Raw genomic sequence first — 18,864 nt, 5'->3', positions numbered from 1 at the left:
TCCACTCCTTATGTGTACTAAAATCTACTACTACTATGGTGGAATGTTTTCCCACCTTGTGGATGCTTCCTAAACACCATAAAATGCAATCCCTCCCTCCTCCGTGGGTATGCAACCACGATACGGCACATTCTTGGGTACACTCACGTGTCCTAGGGACACTCGAGTCCTTTCGACACTGAGCCTCCAGTGTGGGCTCGTCTCCTCCCCCTAAGTGCAGGCAGCACTAGAGACCAGGCAGACCTTCATGAACTCAGCATCTGCAGGGCCTCTTTGGTCTCACGCGTGGAACTGGTCTCCAGTCACCGGACCTGCACTCCCATGGAGGGCAGCCGGAAGACCCTCAATTGACCGAGGGAAATGAAGATCTCACGGGTGCCTCCAAAAATGTATTAGGGGTCTTCTAGGGTCACGCACTCAATGAGTTTAACAGAATGTGTCCAAGAAGTTGTGAACACCAGACCAGAAGTACTGCTATTTATTACAGCTAGGCGAGCTCATTCTACGTACCCATTTCTATATCTTATTGAATCCTATCACAAATCAAACAGCACAGTGGAACAGAACAATACTTTTATACAGTGTATACAATGTGTATACAGTTATAAACAGTTGCACTTCAAACTCATTGTCGTTGCTATTCTCACAAAGCTGACTGGCTATAATATGTCATACCCCTATAGCTAGACATAAATTAGTTGAACATGACTCGAGCATACCAGACCTGCCCCCTCCCAGTGTGTCACCACAAAGCCTCCTGCTCCACCCCACAGAATATTCTCAATTAGTAATAACATGATTACGCTGACTTCCAGACCTTTATTTGTCTGCCGTTGTTCAGAACCAGAAAGTAAGAAACATGAGACATCCTAAACTGGTGGGAAGGGCGACATTCACACAGCACCTGCTGATGGGAAACCTTGCAAACATTGTTATCTACACACTGTGTACTTGTTGTCTTTCAGGGACACTGAAACCTCTCAATTATTTGGCTCATTTCGATGCACCTCTTCATTCCTTGGTCCATACCCACTGGCCAAGGGGTGATTTGAAACCGCCATTGCTATTATACAAGTGCCTCCCTGGATAAGGTTGGTTTCTCCAGCTGCCACAGGTTACTGTGGGACCAGCTCGCCGCCTTGATTGTATCATCCGGTGCTGTTGCTAGTGACAGCCGTCTGCTGGAGCCGAGCAGCCCGATTTCAGCTCCCGCAACCCCACAGTCCCTGCGTGTTCACAGTGTATTCTAACTGGCCTGCTATGAAAGGCCCATCTACATCATCACCATGGAGAGCGCTTATCTATGATTTTCGCTTTCCCTGCGGTGATGCAGCAGGTTCCCTTGTGCCCATGTGTTTACGTGTTACAGTGTGTCACCCCTTGTTCCCCTCCATACTTGGTCCCTGGGGCTGGGTACAGCATCCAGTGATCCCCTGTCCCCACCTTGGGAGTGTCACCACCTGCCGCCATCATTCCCGCAATTGGTAGTTATGTCCCTCTGCGTGGCACTGAATCAGCCTTCATTACATGCGCTTCCTATGTTAAATGCCCAACATGCACCCCTGCCCTGAATTGCTGCTGGTCCTTGGCCTCTGAACCTTCATAGAGTGGGATTGGATGGAAAAGGCATATACAGCACAGGCAACCAGCTGCCCATATGTACTCCCTAGTCAGTCCAATACATTGAAGCCGAAGTTCAGAACCAATCTCCCCTCATGCCTTAAAGTAATTTTCCCCCATTCTGAACATGAATTCCCCATTGTACTGCAGCTAAGCAGACCCACCTACTTGCACCTTTCTGATGATGTCCATATAGTTCATGTGTGCCATGCTGCACTCGAGAAACCTCTCACGATATATGCTGACATATACATTGAATGTAGAGGTTCAATTTTCAGTCGTCATTGGCAACCTGGTCATGCCTTGCCAACACCCTCTCTGACTCCTTAGATCTATCATTGCACTGTGTTACTCTGTGTAAAAACGTGAAAACCTCCACCAAATTTCTAACCTATTTCTTCTCATTCATAGCTACCAACAGGTGCATCCATGAGAGTCTTGAGAGTGCTCCAATTTGGCATCCCCACCCCGTATTCAGTCCATATCCCTATGTACACACCCACCGATGACCACCAACACCCTAACTGGTCCTTTCTTTCGACACCAGTACCATCGGTCCCAGCTCTAAGGTCCACAAACTGCCTCCTCTGCATTCTTTGCAAAGTGTCTTTGCTCCTCAAAGCAATTTCCTCCAATCTCCTCCCTCTGTCCGATGCCTTGTGTTATGATGTAACATGCATGTAAGGACTGTTAATATTTGGCATGCTGTTCTGTTTGTACATAGTTAAGCTCTGTATATAGTTAGGGTCCTCACAATGTCAGTAACATTGCAAGTTGAGAGTCATGCTGCCCGACTATGACATTCCATGTTCTGTAAGAGAATGTTTTGTTTTGGGAGTTAGAGACAGTTAGTGGTTGATGAAGGGTGTGGGGCTGTTGTATACAGAGTGATTAAAAATACAATCAATTGACACACATACCATGTCCGTGTGATCCATTATATACTGGTGACGAAGATGGAATTGGAAAAGCCTCCACCCGCCTGCTGAATGTTCCTCAAGGGGCCTGATGATCGTGAGCTGCAAGGCCCGACCAGCGTAACCGAGTGGAAGGTACCCAACCCCGCTTACATGTTGCGGCTATCGTAGTGTCCATAGCACTCTGCAGAGGGAAGCAGAAGCGTGGCGTGAACCCCCTGAGGGGCCGGCAGCGGTGTCAAGCATCGGAACATCAGACTCACAGTAAGTGCTGCGAGCGCAGTATATATGGTTACAATGCGCATCACTCAGCCCATACGGTCGGAATGAGAGCTGATGCACATACAGGGATCCACAGTGAATGAACATTTCGTGAAATCAAATGGAAAGCAAAGCCTTGCAAGAGCGCTTTCTGCTATTTTGAAGTCAGGTGGCTGTGGGACAAAAACAAAGGGAAAAAGGAAGGATGCCATAACTAGGCCAGGCAGTGTATTCAGAGAAAAAGTTCCAATCTGAAAGACTGTGGATTTAGAGAGGCAGCTGAGTCATTGCATCCAAAATGAATATCCCTGGACCAGCATAGTTTATGACAAATCCAGTTGAGCCTGTGGTCCAGAAGGGAGATTAGAAGGACAGATTTAAGAGTTATTTGCATAGGGTGTACGGCTGTTAGTTTGCAGCAGACTGAAAAGACTCTCTGCTGTACCACTGTCTAGGGCAGGAAAGGCAAGCAGTTTTTGCCCGATTTGCAGCCTCAGGAAGCAGAAGAATTGTCAGTGTTTGAGCAAAGTTAATTGAAATTGGACCGGCATTTCATTGTTAAAGAAAACAAGTTGTTGGCAAGGTATCATTTTGCCATAACACCCAGAAGCAGGAGGAATACATTGAGGAGTTTGTTACAATTTTACGTGGTCTAGTGATAAAATGCGAATATGACCACTGCAGGGACGAATAAATCTGCGATCAGCTAATGGTAGCATGTGCGGACCACAAAGTTAGAGGCACTGTGGCATGAAGGAACCAGTGGCACAGATATTTCTTTGGCAAGATCAATTCAGACAACCAAAATGGTGGAACAAACAGAAAGATGTCTAAAGGCGCTAGATACTGAACCCGCAGAAACAGTACCTGCTAGTGCCAATACAGTTGAACACTTCCACTTCAAAACTCGAAAGGTTCAAGCGTATAAAGTAGAAAACAAGCACATGCACAAGAAGAAGTTGGATGCAAAACAGAGGACTGATGTGAGAACATTTATAAAAAGATGTTACAAATGCAGGAATCCTGACCATCTCGCTAGCGATAAACAGTCCTTTGCCCACCACGTAGTATGTTGTGACTGTGGGAGAAAAGGGCACTTGGCGCATTGCTGCAAGCACTGGAACAAAACAGGCAGTGTGAAAATGGCTCAGGATGGGGGGACCCACTGGCCGGACAAAGGAAGCAGTGGGGAGGATGATGTTTGTGTGGTAAATGCAGTGGATGCAAAGCCTACAAGGGTCAATGCGCATGCAGAAATAAGTGTGAATGCACTGCCAGTGAAGCTACTAATAGAAAGTGGTGCAGACAATACCCACTTGAATGTGGACATTTGGAGGGACAAGTTGAAGACCTGTGATCTGCATGAAGTCAGTGTGACTGCTCACGCTTAAGGGGATGTGCCAATTGATATTGTAGGGGTGTTTTGGGCAGAGTTGAAGTATGAGAGGAGTTCTGCTCAAGGGATGGTGAGGGTCACATTCAAGGGTGGACATCTTCTATCCTGGGATGTACAAGCTGATCTTGGCTTGAGACTAGATCCGGTCCACCCCTCTCACATAGTGGTGATTCTGAAGAAGCCTGGAAAAGTAGCGACAGTCAAGGAAGAGATTTGAATGTGGAGAAATTATAACGGGGTGTCTAAAGGGTTTTGCTCATATGATCAAATTGAAGCCAGGGGCTATACCCGTAAGGTCAAAAGCTTGCAACACATCTTTTGCCTTGCGATGGTATTTAGAGAATGAGCTCAAACGTATGATCGATGAGGGCATAATTGAGGATGCAGAATCAGCTGAATGGATGAGTCCCCTCATGGCTGTACGCAAGCCAAATGGGAGCATTAGACTGTGTACTGACCTTATAGCACTTAACAGGAATGTTATGCCTGATAGGTTTCTGCTTCAAAAATAGATGATTTATTGGTAATGATTAGGGGGAGCTGCCATTTTTTTGACTATTGTTCTAAAAGCAGCATATCACCAGGTAAAGCTACATCATGCATCTCTAGATATCACTGCATTCATAACTCCTTTTGGATTATACCATTGTAGGGGGATGTCTATAGGCTTGGTATGTGCTTTGGGAGTATTTCAGAGATTCATGAACAAGTTGCTAAAAGATACTTTAGGAACATGTTTTTATCAGGATGATATAGTAGTGAGGGGGAAGGATGTAGAGGAGGATGATGTAAGATTGAAAGAGGTTCTGGGGAGAATATCTGATGCAGGTTTGACCATTTCTATTGACCAGTGCAGATTTAGATTGGAAAAAGTTCAGTATTTAGGTCATGAATTGTCTGCGAGGGGCATAAAATTCATGTTTGCTACCTTAGAAGCAATAAAAAAGATGAAGGCTCCTGTTGACAAGAAGGAACTGTCCTCATACCTAGGTTTGGTTCAGTTTTACAGGAAATTCATAGAAAATGTGGTGGGAAGAACAAAAGCGATGAGGTTATTGGTGAAAAAAGTTGCAAGGTTTGATTAGTGTGAGAGTTGCGAGAAAGAATTTGAGGACATAAAGAGATGTTTGGTGAATGCACCTATTCTGAAAGGTTTCCAGGAGGATTGGGATTCACAATTGTACACAGATGGTAGTGATAATGGTCTTGGTTGCATTTTGATGCAGTAGAAAGGCAATGTTTTGCAAATAGTAGCTTTTGCATCCCTGGTCCTTAGGGATGCGGAAAAGCGATATTCGGTTGTGGAGAAGGAGGCTTTGGCATGTGTCTGGGGTGTAGAAAAATTCTGCCAGTTTGTATGGGGTCACAAATTCCTTATTGTGAGTGATCAGAAACCACTTTGTTTGTGTTTTCAACAGGAAAGGGTTAGATGGAGTTTCAAGGAGGATTGTCAGATGGATCACTGAGACGCAGGGTTTGAACATGGAGGTGAAGCATGTGAAAGGTGAACTTAACGTGATTGCTAGCGCTTTGTCTCGCAATCCTATAGAGGATGATGATGGATTCGTAGGTGAAGCGGAAGGTGAGGTATTTGCCAATTGTAAAGACGCCAAAGAGAGTGACTGGAAAGAGGAGTGTGAAAGAGATGCCATGAAAATGACCACGGTCAGGTATGTACAAGAGGGCTGGTCTTTGGAGGAAATTGATGAGAAGTGAAAAAGTTATAGGCAGGTGAAACAAGAATTGAGTGTTGATAATGGAATTTTGCCCTGTGGTGAGCCGAAGGTGGTGCCGAGTGGCATGAACAGTTGTGTTATGTATAGCGCATGAGGGACATTTTGGAAGCTGTAAGACAAAGGGTATGTTACATCGAGATTTGTAGTGGCCCAGAATGTATCGGGATATAGAGGAATTTCTAAAGGAGTGTAAAAGTGTAGAGATAGCGATAAGGTCTTGATTGCCAGAGTACCTCCAATGATGATTGTGGAGCCTTCAAGTTCGGTCTGGGATGTAGTGGCAATGGATATCGTGGGACAAATAACTGTTCGGGTGACACAGAGATCATATGTGATTGCTTTTATGGATCAAGGTGCAAGGAAAATAAAAATAGTAATAAAAAAAGAAAAAGAAAATAGGTCAGTTATGATCAGCAACACTGTTCTGTTATGTTGTTCAATATAAAGGGAAGGAGGTGTGTTATGATGTAACATGAATGTAGGGACTGTCATTATGAGGCATGATGTTATGTTTGTACATAGTTAAACACTGTATATAGTTAGTGTCCTCACAATGTCAGCAACATTCCAAGTTGAGAGTCATGCTGCCCAAGCATGCCATTCCATGTTCTGTAACAGAATGTTTTGGTTTGGGGAGATAGAGACCATGGGTGATGAAGGGTGTGGGGCTGTTGTATACGGGCTGATTAAAGAATACAATCAGTTGACACATATTCCGTGTCCATGTGATCCATTCTATACCTTCCACCATTTTCTCTGTTTCCCCGATTCTCATGTACTATCTTTGCCATGACCACTTCTCCCCACTGCCTTCAAGGTATTGCCCAGGAAGCCACTACCTGTGTCACTATCACCGCAAACCTGCCACTTACTCACCTATTTTCTTCAAATGCTCCATATCTCTCCTGGAAGCCCTCAGAGCCCTGTTTTCCTCTCTTGGGTCAGTGACAAACTTCGGTCCCAGTGCCACTGGTGCCTTGACATTTCTTGGTCACCACTCTTCTCAATTCCTCAGGGCAACCCACCAGGCTTTATCATGTCCTCTCTCTTCTTCCTGTGTGCACAGTACAACAGGACATCTCCAGACCCTTATCTCCATCTGCTCCGTGTCAACAGCAACACTATCCTCCAAGCCGCTCTCTGGGCCATAGCTCCCCTGGTGGCTGCATGACTCTCTCCACCTGTATTTATGAGATGGACCATTCAGTGCCTTATTGACCACACCCATTTGCATTTCCGCAATCTCTACTTTCCTCTTCTTCATCCAAGGCAAGAACAGTATCTTCATCGTGTCCTTTATTTCCAACACTGTGTGTTGCCACCAGTTGCCACTCCTTTGTCATATCCTCACCCAATTATTTCACCCTAGCCCACACTCACAGGGCTACGATAGAGGGTGGACTTGCAAAGATGGCATTGTCTTTCCCAGAACCTCCCTTATCACTAAGAGCCCCTTCTCCATCATACTCTTTTATTTAGTCTTCTCTCACCTGCCCCATACATTTTCTTGTTGTATTTCTCCTGGCCTCCCCCCTCTCCCCTATCATCTGATACTCTGTCCTTATATTCTCCCCCAACCTCTACACTACCCCTCTTATTTGCACCATTATGGCCTACATTCAATGGCCCACCTCCCAGTTCCTGATGCTCTATTTTCCCACAACTTCAGCCCCCATTTCGCTCTGGGCCTTCACCATTCCGCAGTCCTTCCTTTGCTATATGGACTCACTCCACCAATCTGTACCTACCCTTCCCTTCACTAAACTGTCCTAAGCAGCAATGTTTCCCTCTAGAAAAGGGGTGAGCAGACCCAGTTGTAGCAATATATTTAGAGACTTCCTCTAACATGGTGATTTCACTCCCCCAATTAAAATGCCACACAATATATAATGTGTCTGATTCAGTCTAGCCATGTTTACGACTCATATAGAGCCACAAAGATCCCTCTCCCTGTGCCGCCAATATGCCAAGAACCAGACCAGGGTACAAAAAGAATATGTCTTTATTAAATAATAGGTTCAACGCACGTTTGGCCCAAATGATTGCACATGCCACCTTCTCTCTGGCACAAAACCAAGCTTCAATACAAAACCTCACTTTCTTGGGATTTCACTTTTGGGTCTAATGAAAATGGAACACAGGCCTGAAAAACAGTTCTAAACCCTGAATGTCAAAATGTAACAACACCTTGGAACATTATGAGATCATGAGCACTAGCATTCATTGATAAGCTTTATATTTAAACCAACTACAACATTTTTCTATTTTCAAAAGCAATTTCACGCATGCAGTGCTTTTTAAATTTAATTTCCATGCACACTCGAAAATGCTAGCAGTTTTGAAAGCACAACAGACCTTTGATAATATTTTGGATTGATAGAACCCTTCTTCTTTCTTCACCCTGAAGCAATACACAATCTCTTTTCTATCAGGGTCACTTTCTCACTCTCAGGAGAGAGTGTGCTTTTTTTAATTAGGAACTACACTTTGCTCCATTTAGCAAGGCACTTCTCTACCCAGCACCAAAAACTGAGACATTCAGTTACATTCAGCACCCCTCTGCTTAAAGGCCAGGCCTGAGGAAAGGTCAAAGTTCGGAATTCTGTTTTTAGACAAGGGAATTCTGGGGTTGATAAGGAACACAGGTGTACCCAATAACATTTATGTATTTATTTATTTTATTTATTTACATTATTCACACTGGAAGTGAGTTTTGTTAATTGTGAATGTTAACATAATTGCCCCCTGTTATTTAGCTGTAGGGGAATTTGTTGTATTATTATTTATCAAAATCTTGTCAGGGTCTACTTCCATACCCTCACCCATTAACTAAGGGGAAGGTATTAAATCAAACAAATCACCACACTTGGTTCTGTTGAACATAATACTTACATTTGACATCAGCATTTCAGGACCCTCTCTCGGGGAAGCACAGGGATCTGGTCAGGCACTTCAGTCGGGCATAGCTACCAGAATTCATCCCTCTATTTTACTCTCCTTGCAGAGATCCCAGCCATTTTAGTGTTTCCCAATTACTATCTCCCAGGCATTGCTAATTCTGCAGCATGCTTTCAATAGTTGCACTCAGATGATTTTTAGGCAGCTCTCTCTTCTCTGGCTTTTGCATCCACTTTGTAACCTCAAAGCTACACCTCAGAACAATTTTAATTAGAGGGTGCTAGCTTATTAACCCTGAATTTTAATTGGACCCCTAAACTCATCTCCATCCCCAAGGCCCATCCCATCTCTCTAGATAGGCCCCTGGAGTTATGTAGTAGACATTATGGGAGGGATGAATCCACTCACTGGAGTTTCCAATTTACACTTTTCAATTTTTTACCTAAAAAGTCAACCTCACAAAATACATATTGTTGGGTTCCTATAATCATGCCACTCATAATGAACTATCTCCCGTCTTATAAGGAGATTGCAGGTGTGACAGCAATTTTTTCACAGTTTATACAAAAATGATAATAGTTATCAACCTGAACTTTTCAAGCTGATATCTAATGTAATACGCTACAACCCGCTTCACTTCTGGCTTTGGGGCATTTTCTGGGGGGCTAGAACACATTTTAGGTTGTAGGTAGAGTTCCTTACGGTTCTTAAGAAAACCAACAAAATATGATACTTAATACAACTCTATAGCAAAATAATCACATGCACATTTCAATGTTCACATTACATCTCTTCAAGCCTTAATTAGTGTTATCTTTGTTAATGTTCCTGCCCTAAAGTGCATTATCATTCTATTAAGGTCAAAGAACAGGCCATGGTTCTGCTTATCTTGAAGAACATAGAGATGGTCCCACCTCCATGCTCAGGGAAAATTCCCCCGGGAATAAGGCTGTGATCAGTATCTCTGAGTTGACCACAAATTGAATTTAAATACATATATTTTTAAGAGCACAACCCATTTAATGGCTGCCTTTTTGTTGACCCAGCACACCTATAAATTGCTCTTGTATGCATGAATTGCATTTTTCTCTCTGGCCCTGACACTTCAAAACAATTGTATTTCAGATGAAGAACCTGAACAGAGCATGTGATGGGAGAAGGTTACTGTTTTTTAACTTTCAAGGGAAGAGTCCTTACACTCACTCAAGACTTTTATGCTCTGAATACATAAATACTTGTTTTTGCAATCAGCCACATTTACTCTTCATGTTAGACCATTTAATATCTTGCATGATGCTGTCACTTGTTTATTTTCTCATCATGATATGTTCCTGTAGGCAAGGGAAATTTTAACTCTATGTGTTTATTATTTCAGTTGCAAAATGCACCGACTTCCATGATCACAGTCTCAGTGTTTGCAAATAACATGCTTTCCACATAGAATAAGCCTTTATTTGTATTGGCTTTATCCATCGCATGCAAGGCCCAATCAGTAAGTGGATTTCTCTTTATTTGTAACATCATTATAATATGTGGCAGATGCATATGAAATACTGTCTTTTCATTTCAGCATTCATGTTGGCATGTTTTCAGTGCCCTGCAATGTTTAGGCCCAATGTGGCTTAATGCAATTTCCTTCTTTTTGGGCCAAATATACCCACATAATGAAGTCAGCAATAAGAGAAGAGGGGTGCAGGTGTGTAATACACAAGCAGTTGTGGTTATTATTATGAGTAAAAGAGATTACCTACTTAGGTGTCCAGGCAGTTACTTCATCGTCCTATCATTTATCACATATATTGATGGTGGAGCATAGCCCTCCCAATTATCATTCTGATCACCTTTTGTGCAAATCCCTACCAAAGTTCACACATTCATTTCTGAACTAAATGTTTGAGAGTCACACAAATATGGGGTAATCATTATGCAAATCATTCTCAACTGGGGTTGGGCTACTCATTAGGCCCCAATCCAAGTAACGGAGGGGAAGCATGTTGCCATCAGGTTGATTTGTTTGCTGCCACATATGTCAGGCTGCTGATCTTTCTCTAGATGGCCAGGTCGTCAGGCAGGGTAGGTTCTCATGTTCCGGATCCTGTATTTAAAATGCTTTTAAACTGGTTTCTCTGGGTGCATACAAAACTAAGACCAGGTGACACATTATTGCATAACTATTGCTCTTGATTCATGGTGCCATGATGCGCCTCACTTGTCTCTGAGAGGTGAGATATGTGCTACCCTGCAAGGTCAGGGTTTTGTAATCTCTTCCTTATATGGGTTTAGTTGGGATATGTGCCACCCTGCAAAGGGGTGGGTTTTGTAAGCTCTTCTTTATAGAATGTATTTTTCCTCCAATCATGTCCTTTGCTACTCTGCCCTACCCCTTTCTAAAATCATTCAAACTGTGTAGCTTCAGTTGTTCTTTGTCATGCCACAGAAAGGAAATTAGGTTGTCAAGCTGACACTACTGTTTGATTCACTGCATTATTTATCAACAGTAATTTTGTCATGACCCTGAAATTCATATTGAATAATCCCCGCAAATTGCCAAATGTATATCTACTGTCTTCATGTTGTGAACTAAGGTTGAGTGTGCAATGTATTTGCCCATTGCTAATATGTCAGACAGGAAGGTGATGACTGGAAGAATCTCGCAACTACAAAAAACCGTGCAAAGAATAAGCCAGACGGCCCGAGGACACATACAAAGAACAGAGCAAAGACAGACTGCTTCGCTGGCTACCTCTCCACATACGACTGCTTTCTAAGTAAGGATGGACCACCAGCAACAACACCACAAGCAAGAAGCAAAACACCACAAGCAAGAAGCAAAACAAATAGAGACCCCAGCGGGACACCAAACACAACACAGCAATTGATAAACCATTTCAACCCAGACAAACCCATGGACAAAACTCCAACTAGAAGCAGGGACAAACTTGAATCCATTACCCTCTACATGCCCTACATCACCAAAGACTGGAACAAAGGATGGAGAGCAATGCAATTCACCAATCAGATCAAACAAAATCCAAACAACCCTGCCATCAATCTAATCAGCCTACTCAATGAAGAGACTGACCACCAAATAACTCCCTTCCCAACAGGCACCACCAGGAGGGAGCCACCAACAACAGAAACCCAACCGACAACACAGCAAACCAAACTGGCAATACAAACAACAACCCTATAGGAAAATCAAACAAACTACACTGCAGCCTACTCAACGTTATAGCCATGGCAAACACACAACAGAAATCCATGACCTTCTAAGGGAAGGAGGCACAGACATGCTCATTCTCAGAGAAACCCGGTTATCTGACAATTACAAAGCCATTGCGAACAAAGACATACTGCTCAGCTTTAAGCTAATACACACCAACAGAGAAAATTGAAGAGGAGGCAGAATCGTAATCATACACAAAGCACACATTCGAATGGCTCCACTCCACCCAACTGACTTTGAACGACTGTGACTCCATCCTCATTAAGATTGAACTCAATGTTCAAATCAATATAGTATTCCACCTGATCGACTGACCACCATCTTACAACCCCAACTTTGCAACAAAACTAGCAGACTTTGCCGCCATTTTATTAATCTATCATGATAACCTAGTCCTACTGGGAGATTTCAACATCTGGTTCAAAAAAGAAAAGGAAACCACAGTGAACTCACTCTGAAAACTTCTGGTAACATTGCATTTCAAGCAAATAGTAAATGGATCCACCCACAACGCTGGACACACCTTTGATGCAATCTTCTGCAGATGAAATGCTGCCATTACTTAATGCCATTCTACATCACACTCCAAACCCACCTACTGGCCAGAAAGGAAATACTCCATGCCAGTAAGAAAAGAAACTGGAAGAACCTAGACCTGGATGCCTTTACAAACTTACTCGGCTCAACCCTACCAAGCAGCACAGAACCCACTGAAACAACTCTAGGTGGAGCAGGAAATACACTTAACACCTGGATCAGCGAAGCCCTAGACCACCTTGGACTAGTAAAACCTTTCAAAACTACACCAAAAAAACTGCCTGCAAAATGGTGACAGAACTGAAAGAACTAAAAAAAAACAACCGCAAAATAAAAACAACATGGAGAGAACAATACGACCAACAAGACAATATAAAATACCAAAGCATCTCAGACTATATAATACAACAGTTCTCGAAGCAAAAAAGAATTACTATGCCACAAGAATTGAGTCAAACAATCCACAGAAAGAAATCTAGAAAATCATCAAAGAGATACAAAATCCCCCATCCTGCAAGAAATCCCTCATCCCGACACAAGAACTTTGTGACAACATCACCAACCACCTGAGATCAGAAAAAGAAACAATGCAGCAGACCATCAACACAACCCATGCTAAAACAAATGAAAACCGCTGTACCACAACAAGGGCAGAAACACATACTACAGCAAAACTCATCTTCCTAGAACTAATCATGGAAGAAAGCTTTGCCACACTGATCATGGACATCAACCTTGCAGGATCCCCAAGGGACCCCTGCCCCATGACAGCTTTGAAGAAATTATCAACCACAGAACCCCATCGACACAATTCCAGACCCCAATGAACCTATCACACAAATAAGGAATTGTACAATTTGCCTTCAAATCAGCATACTTCAAACCACTGATGAAAAAGGAATCAGAAAACGCAGAAGGCCCGAGAAACCTGCCCTACCCAGCAAAGATCCTGGAAAACCATGTGTACAAGTTCTTACTTAAATGCGTTGAAACAAACAGAATACATCCCCAGTCACAAGTTGGCTTTAGACCAATGAAAGGAACAGAATCAGTGCTCCTGTCAATATGGAATTACCTGAAAATAAACACAGACAATGATGCCCAATCGACCCTCATACTACTGGACATATAAGCGACAAAATCAGCCTTGCAACACAAATAAAAAGACGCATGGAATATGGCATACATGAATCTGTACTAAAATGGCTTACCTCATTTCTCACAAATTGAACCGAAAGAACCTACCTGCCATTGTTCATCACAAACACTGACACTATCTCCTGTTGAGTCTCACAGGGATCCAGCCGCTTCCCCCTGCTTTTCAACATCTACATGCGTCCACTGATGAAAATTATTAATACTCACAGACTAACCACCTACAACTACGCAGATGACACACAACTGATTGTGAAGACTAGCACAACCAAAGAACAAAATAAATGCCTCAACAACTGCCTCACTAACATCTACAATTGGATGACATTGAAAAACCTCAAGCTGAACCCATCAAAAACAGAAATAATGCTATCACCTACAGAAATCGACATAGACAACCCACAAGTGGACTGGCCGGCCGGCATGGGAAAACAACTAAAGAGATACAACGTAGTAAATACACTAGGTATACTCATGGACAACAGACTATCCATGGAACCTCAAATCATCGCAATCATCAAAAAATGCTTCTTCCTTTCAAGACTACTCAGAGAACTACTCCATACCTCTCCTTCCTGCACAAAACCCTCGGGATCACACCTTGATACTTACAAGAATCAACTATGCTAGCAGCATTTACCTAGGAATGCCAGAAAGACTCACCAAGAAACTCCAAAGGGTGCAAGACACAGCAGCCAGGTTTCTGTTAAAATTAAACAGACGAGACAACATCACCCCAGCTCTGAAAATCCTACACTGGTTACAAGTACAAAAATTAATTAAATTCAAAGCACTCTTCATCGTCCACAAAGCCTTGCACAGACAAGGAGCCAAATTCCCCCAAGACAAGATCAGCTGCTACCACCCAAGAAGGGACCTAAGATCAAGCGACAACCTACAAATAGAGACAAAACAATACAAAAAAAAGAAAATTCGGAGGAACAGCATTCGTATGTCTAATTGCAAACCTCTGGAACACCATGCCCAAAGAAATTAGAACCACAAAAGACCACATCACCTTCAGGAAGCAACTCAAAACCTGTTTTTTCAACAGACAACCACAACGGAACATCAGTAGCAACAACATCACAGATCAAAAGAAATACACTAAGGGATGCAGTCACAAATAATAGCAGCAATAGCTTAGAGGATCAGAACAATGCACCACCTGTACCTGCCCGCACCCAAACCATGCAAAACTACTAGATTGAGCTATGAAAGAAGACCGCCAAAACAATGGACAGATTTGGAGGGATAGCTTCACACACAATTATTCACCATGGAAAAACAAACAGGTAAACCACAAAAAGCCTAGCATCCCCAACCGGCCCACCCACAACTAGGGCCATCTTAACCAGTCCACCCATAGCCAGGGACGCCCAAGAGAGCACCCCCCACTATAGCTTGAACCCCTGCTGTGCAACCTCTTGCAAACCGACCAGACAACAGGTCCACACCCAACAACCACAACTAACCTGGATGAACAAGGAACACACTTTGTTTGTTCACCCACCTGTGACGATAACTGCAAGGAGCGTCAGCCCGGTCCAAGTGGGGAGGTGAAGTAGGCTGACAATTTGCAGCCAAGAACGTTGGTAGTTACCATTAGGCAGCAGCCCAAAGAGTCACTCCATAGGCTGCACCAAACAGACCAATTTACTAATTCATCTCCCCTTCCTGCTCCTTCAACATAACCTATGCCTCTACAAAGACTATCAGCTAGCCACACTACGCATAAATAACCCAAGAACCAACTTAATGTTCCCACACTACCATGAATTTCAGATTTTGGAAGCACACCAGCGGGAACCCCTGACAGTCCTTAATAACGTCAATTACACAAATAGACCCCAACACAATAGTCAGTCACACGCACCCAAGCAAAGTACCGCTTCACCGCAAATCCCTGCTGCTGCTCACAGACTTTGGATTTTGGATATTTTGCAGCATTGGACTATTACTTGGAACTTAAACATCCACAAGGTGATGATGGAAACGATTTGCTGAATAGCAATTTAAATTTGCCCATTACGTGTTTTTGACGTGTTTTTGTTTGTCTGTTTAGGCTGCAGGAGCCTGTCCACGTTGTTGTGGCACGTTGCATTGGGAAGTGCCTACTTAAACATGCTCACGCGTGCAGCACACGCGCACCCAAGCAATGTACCAAAAGTACCGCTTGGCCGCTTTGCCATGCTTGTCATGGCTTCGTGGCTGATAGCAGTCCGAGCGGTGTTTGATAGGTCTGGTGTTTATTTGTGAGTTATCGTGGCCATAGTGAATGATGACCACGCTAACTGCAGGAATGCCTGCAATGAGTTCATTGGCAAAGGTGTTTGATTCAGCAGGGGGGTTGGTGACTCCAGACCAAATAAGGAAAGAACATGGGCGGCGCCTAACCCTGCTGTTAGATCAGGTAAAACACATGTAAAGCACGATATGCATGCGGGGAAGCAAGTAGATATACCTTCTTTTTACCAGGAAATATCCCAGACCTCAACACCAGTTATGGCATCAAGGACACCAATATTATTGAGTTCCTTACGTATGGTGAATTCAACCTCCAGGGGAACAAGTTGCACGGAGTTAACAGCGCTGGGACCCAGTGGCATCCCTACAACTTTGCTTCAACCGCTGGTCAGTACAACCTCCTCACGAGTAAGTGACTCGTCACTTCCCGCCCCAAAATGTGCATTTGAACGCCATACAAATAAAATAAACAAACAAACAAACAATGTTTCTCTATCTGATAGTGTCTTACTATGCAAAGTAATGACTGCTCCGGAAGTTGTAAATGTACAGGACTTGTCTAGTAAGGGAATGGAATATCCTGTTGTTATTAATATTGACCTAAATGATTCTGTTTTTTCTTCTAATACGTTGCATGATAATTTGTCTATGTCACCAAACGTATACCTAAGTACTACGAACTCTTCTGAGGAAATGTCCTTTGCGGCTCCTACCCCGCGCAAACCCTCACAGACAACAATAAGTAAAGAATCTGTGCAAGGTGAATCTACCAATGGTTTGATAGAGATAGCTCTAGAGGCAATGAACTTGGCAATTCATTCTATGGTGAAATTGTTTGAGTCTTTGGATCTGTAGCTATCTCTACAAAATGAACAAATTGCACAGATCTTAGATTGGCAACAAAATACTGCCAAAAATGTGCAATTGGGGGGAGAGCTCAGTCCAAGACAATTGGGTCTATAAAAACTAGAAACGTAGCCTCTCAAGTGTCAAGTCAAACACAGGAATGTGACACAAATGAAAAATTAAGTTCAGTTCTCCCTTACTTTGAACACATTATAATGAATAGAACTGACGGTGCTCCACAACTGGCTGAGCAAAAAGAAAAGTATGATACCTTTGTTTCTATGAGTCCCCCCATAGTTAAACCCTTGTACGCACTTTTTACAGGTGTCAATGCTCAATTAGATTTAACCAAAACACGAAAGAAAGTAACATTTGTATTGGAGAAAAAACCCAAAAATAAAAAATCTATTGCCACATCCCAAACCAAACAATATATTAAGGCTATACAGTTACCTTGTCCAGTAGCTTTAAAAAAATCACAATCATGAAAAAATACCAACAACAAGCACTCCAAAGAAAGTCGAGTACTAAGCCCGCAAAGGCGGAGTTGAGATCAGTGCATGACCCGCTTGATGATTAAATTGAAGCGGCTTCTGTACTTATCTCACCTGCTGAATGTGGTAGAAATACTTTTGAGGAAACATATGGATTAAAAAATCCTGTGGTGCTGACGGGCAAAGCCACCCACACTAATTCTGACCAACATAGAAAAGAGATATGTCGAGCAGTTGATGAGTATATGGCCAAACAGAACTCACAGACACAACCGATAAAGCATGTAACCAAACAGTCTGTGCAAATTAGTGCTAATGTGATTTCTGATAAATATGCTCACATGGAAAAAGAAAAAGAAAACAGAAAGAAAGAAGAACTCAAATCTCTCATCTTGTCACTTGTTTAACAAATGTAGGTAGGGCAAAAGAAGCAGTTGTTACTGACACATCCAAAGCGCTCCCCCTTTCAGATCTGCAAGTTCAACAAATAATAACAACAACAATACTGCAGGTTTTAAAGAATAATGTAGTGCCAATTCCTCCCATGACAATAGATTTGGCATTAGCAACTAAGATAAATAAAGATAAAAACCCTCAAGTGAAACAGCCAGCGATGCATTGTTTACCTGCCGCCCAATATACTCTGAACCGGAAATCAATTATGGAAATCTTTTCAGAAATCCCGGCGTTAGATTACATAAATTCCATCGTCCTTGAACAAGTGGAATTTTTGGCAGATGGAATTAGGACCTCTGTCAGGGTGTGGATCAAATCAAGAGTAATCTTAAACATGTTATGGGCAGTGAAAGATCAAATAAAAAATGTGGGCTTTCTCTTGATGGAAGATACATCGTACTCACGAGACTTAGAGATTTTGCTCCTGTAACCAGAAATTGGAACAAAGTAGCTAACTCAACAAAGGGCTGAGTCTTTCTCACTTATTAGCTGGAACTCACGAGGCTTTAGACATCTGCTAAATAATCCAAGTGAGCTAATCACGCATGATATAATCATGCTACAAGAAACATGGCTCACAGCTTTACCAGTATGTAATAGTTTTGATCTCTATTTAGTTCCAGCGTTAAAGGCGATTCGAGGTCGGCCAATGTCAGGATTACTCCTTGCAATAAAGCAAAGTTCATTTATGAAAGCTGAATTTTGGGCCTCCCCGAATCCGTTCATGCAGATGGTTAAGTTACTTCACAATGAGAAAAAGATTGCTATCATTAACATCTATTGGAACCCGGATGGTATCTCTGATGATCAATTTTATAATGATCTTACAAATATACTAGATCTCGTTTCAAGGGAACAAGAAAGCCATCATATTATAATAGCAGGTGATTTTAACGTGCATTGTTTTGACGAAAACCAGCCACTTCAGCAAAGGCGCGTCTTGAGGTGGCTGAGTTTGGTCAAAGCAAGAAACCTGTTTGTAGTGAATGGCTCATTCCCCTCTGATATGCCGCCTAGAACGACCTGGCAGAGGGGGGGCAGTGCTGGAACGATAGATTATATTTACGTTGACACC

Source organism: Ambystoma mexicanum, chromosome 8 (assembly GCF_040938575.1).
Source record: "Ambystoma mexicanum isolate Mex_15411 chromosome 8, UKY_AmexF1_1, whole genome shotgun sequence".
In the NCBI taxonomy this organism is placed as follows: Eukaryota; Metazoa; Chordata; class Amphibia; order Caudata; family Ambystomatidae; genus Ambystoma; species Ambystoma mexicanum.
The sequence above is the reverse complement of the archived record's forward strand: the minus strand, read 5'-3'. Positions refer to the sequence as shown.